A 6,472-nucleotide genomic window follows, 5' to 3' on the forward strand; every position below is an offset into this window, starting at 1 on the left:
ATTAATGTCTATAGTCCTCCCCGAGCCCGTAAGGATATTTTCGGTCCTCTTTTCCTCAAAGCCCAGCAGCTAGCGCAGGGACAACCCCTCCTCATCCTCGGTGACTTCAACGCGCATCACCGTGCTTGGGGCTACCACTACGACTCGGCTAAAGGCCGACGCCTTTGGAATGACTGGCATACGCATCAGCTGACCCTCATCACGGACGTCTCCTACCCCACTAGACAAGGTACGGGTCTACACCGAGATACAACTCCGGATCTTGCCTTTACGACCTCCGCAGTTAAAGCTACTTGGTGCCACACTCACGAAAATTTCGGGAGTGATCACTTTGTGCTCGAGATTGTCATACATGATCCCACCAGGCAATGTACACGGAAGGCTCAGGTGATTAACTGGGACTCTTTCCGGATGCACAGGGAACAGCATGACAAACATCCCACTATTACTAACATCAAGGCGTGGACAACCGAAATTGTCAAACAAGTGGCCGACGCCACAAAAACCGTCAAGTTAGAGGACACAGTTCCCCACTGCGACCGCTACTACGCCCATCTATGGGAGCGCAAGAAGTCGCTCGAAGCTCTACTTGCCACTCGGAAATGGGACCGCGATATCCGACGTAGACTGGCGCGCGCACACACTAATATCGAGAACTATGCAATCGAACTCACTCGACAGAGCTGGCACAACATTTGTGACCAGATGAACAAGACTCCAAACACTCGTAACACGTGGAACCTCCTTCGACATTTACTCGACCCAGCTGGAGGCAAACTCCAAACACGCCAACAGCTCGAGCGAATCTTCCACCAGTATCCTGGCACGCCAGACGAGCTCAAACAAGAGCTTATAAATACATACATCCGCCCCGAACCAGCAACCAACCTCCCCTTCTATCAGGGCGCTGACAATCCCGGCCTAGACGCTCCAATCACTCTTGCGGAGGTCCGAGCAGAACTAAATCGCCTCAAGACGGCTTCAGCAGCCGGTCCCGACCGCATTTCAAATAAAATGCTTAGGAACCTGGACGACGCATCCATTCATGCTCTTACCGACTATCTTCAAGAATGTTGGGCCAGCGGTACCATCCCTCAGGAGTGGAAATGCGCGAATCTAGTCCTCATCCCCAAGCCGGGAAAACCACCAACCTTGGCCAACCTCCGCCCCATCTCTCTCACGTCCTGCGTTGGGAAGCTGATGGAACACGTTATCCACACCAGACTCTTGAGATACCTCGAGGACAACCATCTACTACCAGACACAATGTTCGGCTTCCGCTCTCATTTAGCGGCCACAGACATTATGCTTCTTCTCCACCATCAGGTGGTTATGAAACGTACACTAGACACGAAAGTCATCGTCGGCCTCGATGTTGCCAAGGCATTCGACAACGTCCTTCATGAAGCGATCCTTCAACAACTTCAGGCTCTCGGTGTCGGACATCGCACGTATGCGTACGTCCGAGATTTCCTCTCCGACCGCACAGTACAACTAAACACCGGCACGGGAGATCCTTCCATCATCTCTCCAGGAAACCGCGGCACGCCCCAGGGCTCCGTGCTTTCGCCGATGCTTTTTAACGTTGCACTAATAGGCCTTCCCAAGCTACTCGCCGACATCCCTCACCTGCACCACAGCATTTATGCTGACGACCTCACACTTTGGATCACGCACGGCAGTGACGGCAAGATAGAGGAGACTCTCCAGACCGCAATCAAACGGATCGGAGATTACCTCATGACAATTGGCCTCACCTGCTCGGCGACAAAGTCAGAGTATATAATCATCCCGTCCCCGGGACGACGCCCTTCAAAGATACATCCTAAGATCAACCTCCAGGTGCAAGGTAACCCGATCCCTCGTACAGATCACATCAGGATCTTGGGCTTACACCTACATGCCAACGGTAGCAACAACACCACGCTCCAACGCATCGACCAGTCGGTGATACAGATCGGACGCCTCCTTAAGCGAGTTTCCAATAAGCATCATGGTATGCAAGAGTCCAACCTCCTGCGCCTCGTTCAAGCCTTCATCTGCTCCCGCATCACCTACTCTGCACCCTACCTACGTCTCACTCGTGCCGAAAGCGAACGGCTAGAGGCGTCACTCCGAAAAGCGTACAAGACGGCCTTGGGCCTTCCCATGTCCACAGCTACGCATAAGCTCATGGCTCTCGGAATCTCCAATACCGTGAGCGAACTTATTGAAGCAACCCTCACTGCCCAATACGAGCGGCTCTCACTCACACACGCTGGCCGAGCGGTACTGCAGCAAGTTGGGATCTCCCCGCCGAGAGCGGCCCCAAGTTATGCTGAACTTACCCCGGAATATCGCCAAAATCTCCGCATCCCTCCCATTCCCAAACGGATGCACCCGGAACACCATGCCGAGAGACGGGCCGACAGTGCACGTCAATTCGAGAAACGCTTCAGCGGACGTCCGGACGTCACGTATACGGACGCCTCTTACCATCCCTCGAAGCCAGCGACGGTGGCGGTAGCTCTCGCCCCTCACCGCAGCTGGTACACAGCCTGCAGCATTCGCAATGCAGAAACAGTCACCGCAGCAGAGGAGGTTGCCATTGCGCTAGCGCTAGCTGACCCTAATACCAAAGTCGTCATCAGTGATTCTCAACAGGCTATTCGCAACTACGATGCTGGCCGTATCTCTAGCCAGGCGTTACACATTCTCCTTTCTACTGCACCCTCTTCCAACTCTCGCGTACTTCTTTGGGCCCCAGCCCACGAGTCGCTCAGCGGAAACGCACAGGCGCACACTCTCGCCCGAGATCTCAGCTGCCGAGCAGAGTGTATGATCGGCCTCCCTGCTTCCTCTGACACTAATATCTCACGCGCTTCTCTACTCACCACTTACACGGACATACTACAGCACTACCGGCTCGAAAGATGTCTCTATCCTTCCGCACACCGTGATCTAACAAGACGCGAGGCCGTCCAATGGCGCAAACTAAAAACTGGCAGTTTTCCATACCCCTCTTATACAGCAAGATCTTTCCACAACAGATAGACCCCATGTGCAAACACTGCTCAACTCCAGCCACTCTCATACACATGGTGTGGACTTGTACACATTACAACACAAACAACCCAAACACCCCAGAGACGTGGGAGTCTCTCCTGCGTACTTCCGAGCCGGCAGACCAACGCCGGCTTATCCAGCGCGCGGTGGAGGCCGCGACATCCCAAGGGATCACCGCCGACCTCCTCTAAGCCAGCGCAACCGGTCCTTAGACTGGTCCCCTGTTTTGGGAGCAATAAAAGAATTTACCACCATCGCTTGATTTTTTTGGAATTTGGGAAATTAAGGTGACTTTGGCTCCGATGTTGAGCGAATCTTTGCGGGGATATACAAGGTGACGGCAGTATGCTGCTATGCAGAATGAAATGTTGTGGTCATTACGAATCGGAATAGATCACAAAAAGGGGAGTCTCAAAGGTAATGCCGATAGCTTAAATTGAGGTCCCTAGCGCAAGAATCAGCATCATAGTTGCAGTTTGCTGGTGTTTTTCTTCCTGATGTAAGATTTTGCAGCTATTGGTTTTGTTTATTGTTTTAAATTTGAGATGCGCTTTGTGGTGTAATGTGCCGATCTGTGGGAGTTTTCTGAGTGCTGCTGAACTACTCCCAGGGACTAATTGGCTCTATAAGAGGGAAAGAGCCTGGCATTGCTTAGTGGGGATTGTGTCGTGCTTGCGGACTGAGCGGTCGGGTTTTCGGCGTGGTTCTAACGCTAGCGGAGCACGAGTCACTTTGCAGTGCCCTTTGGGAACCTGCACATGCGAAGGAAGACTTCGGGGTGCGCTGAGCTCCAGAACGGCCGAGAGACAACTGACTCCGGTTGAGACCAGCCTCAAGCGACATCACTCCGGACAGCGGATGCTGTCCCCTGTCCATCGGGATCTCCTTCCCCCGGCGGGGCAGTCTGTTACGTCTAGCCTTCGTCGTGGGGAAGACAACGACATGGCAGCAGCGAAACGCCGACAAACCCCGAGACGCGCGTTGGGTGAGCGCCTGGATTGCCACGGAAGCCGCGTCCGTCTGCCCGGTTGAGCGAGCGTTTCCCGTACACCGAGTGTGAACGCGCGTTCGAAATGCGCGCGAACGCCGCTCATGGACATTCCGGCGTCTGCGCTACGTGGATGGCATCGTTCCCCTCTCCCAGCGCGTGACGACGGCGTGATCTCTCGGGAGTGAGTGAGTGCGTGTGTGTCGGTGATTGGTGCCAGTGAGAACTTCCTTCCCCTGAAGGCCCGGCCCCCATCTAGGGACCCTAGGGAAGGGAACTTTTTAAAACCTCGGCAGCGGCACGGCCGAGGAGCTCTTTGTCTTTGAATGATCTCCTGAGGAGCTGTCGTGATGCAGCGTTCCTGCAGCTCACTTGTAAATATGAAAATTGCTGTATAAAGTCCTCTTTCATTGTCTTTTTCCAGCAGCCTCGTCTCAGGCGTCCCTCAATTCTCTCTCCCGCACACGACCATGCTACCTCGTCTGTAACAAACTGGTGGCAGCGGTGGGGTGCTGCTACCTCGTCCTTAACAGTCTACAAAGACGCCTAAGGTGAGGTGTTGAGCTTCGAAGTTATTTAATATGTATTCTTTTTGATCAAGCAGAGCATGCTCAGTTGATCTAAGATGCTTTGTGAATACTGACAGTTGGCTATTACACAGTGCTTCTGCAGGAAATTGTAGTAACGTCTATGCATTATTCGCTCTAGCCCCTTGGAGAAAAAAGGTTGCACATTTGGTTTTGGAAATACTCCGGAGGCGAAGTTATGCCAAAGGGTAGCCGCTCAAAGCAATAACGGCCAAACGGAGTAATGAAGGTTGTGAGCGGCTGACATTCCTTTGCTAACCTCACTTGATGGAAACCTGAGTTTGCGTCGAGTTTGGAAAGCTTGACGGCACCGCTGAGGAACCCGAGTGTCTCATCAATAGTGGGGAGCAGAAACCGTTCGATTTGCACCGATTTGTTTAGTTGAGTCAGGTCAGCGCATATTCGCACTTGTCCTGACGGCTTCCAGACGGACACTCTGCCAGCACACCACTCCGTAGGCCCTTGAACTTTATGAATGACCCCATTCTTTTCCATCTCTTCCAGCTCTTGTATTACGCCGTCTCGCAGCGGGATGAGTATGCGACGAGCAGTGTGAATGGCACAGGGCACGGCATCTGGTTTAAGACGAATACAGTATTCGCCTTTCATGGTCCCCAGACCGCGGAACAAGGAACCAAATCGCGTCTGCACTACCTGATGAACTGATGCTTCGTCTACAAATTTAACTATTCCCAGGGCTTCTATTGCCGGTAAGCCAAGAATCGCATTGCTCACCGAATCGACAACGAAAACATCCTGTCTAACCGAAGCACGCTTCCACAGAATGTCGGCAGTAAACTTTCCCTTCAAGTTCAACCTGTCACCGCCTGGTCCCATCAGAATAACATCAGTAGGCTGTAGTACCTTCGGCAGTGCTGGAAACGACCCTGGGACAACATTTACCTCGGCTCCCGCGTCAGCTTTCGCCGAAACAACTGCACCATTAACAGCAATATGAAGAAAGCGAGCCTTTGCAGATGACCCAGCCAAATCTCCCACGGAAAATGTCACACAGTTCATGTTCGGTTGCTCACCCCGAGGACTGCGGATGCCTACCTCTGAAGGCCATGCTTCGGGTTCCGTGGTCCTGTGCGTCCGTGAGCAGACAACTGCGAAATGTCCCCGGCGCTGGCACACGTAGCACAGTGCTCCTCTGGCAGGGCACGACGACCTCGAATGAGGGCCCCTACCGCAAGCAGCACACGTCTGGTGATCCGGACGTCTCTGGTTCGATGCCCGCCTATGAACAGTGTCGACTTCAGCCCTCGTAATGCTCTTCGCGGTCCACAACGCTCCGAAGAACCTGCTGCTGTCGCTGCACAGCTTCTTTCAGGCGTGCCTTGGTGAGGGCACTTTTTAGAGTCAGCGCCGCATCCATTTGAAGAGCTTCCGACAACTTTGCATCCCGTAGTCCAACTACAAACCGGTCGAGAATCCTCCGCTCTTTCATCTCCCCGTAGTCGCATCTATCGGCCAGCCTATGTAACTCTGTAACATACTGATCTACAGACTCGCCTGGTTCTTGGTGGCGGCGATGGAAGCACGCACTTTCGTAGACTAAGTTCCTTGTGGCGACAAAATGGGTGTCGAACTGTGTCTTCACTACGTCGTATTTCTTCGAGTCTTCCTCGGACAAGTTGAAAGTCTTGAAAATGTTGCGCGCCTGTCGTCCCATCGTGTACAGCAACGTACGCACCTGAGACTCTTCAGTTCGTTCTTTAAGTCCTGAGGTGAATCGGTAGTCATCGAATTCTTGTATCCACCCAGGCCACTCGAACGTCTTGTCGAAGTTGAAGCTCGCTGGTGGCTGCACCAAAAAAGGCTGAGACGAAACCTTCGTTTCTTCCGACAT

The 6,472-nt window shown here is 53.1% G+C and overlaps 1 pseudogene; it reads right to left on the bottom strand.

Moving 5' to 3' along the window:
• Positions 1–5,519: 5,519 nt before the first annotated feature.
• LOC149347025 (uncharacterized) lies at positions 5,520–6,472 on the bottom strand (annotated as a pseudogene).

This window comes from Amblyomma mixtum, chromosome 4 (genome assembly GCF_055824585.1).
Source record: "Amblyomma mixtum isolate Tamu chromosome 4, ASM5582458v1, whole genome shotgun sequence".
NCBI lineage: Eukaryota > Metazoa > Arthropoda > Arachnida > Ixodida > Ixodidae > Amblyomma > Amblyomma mixtum.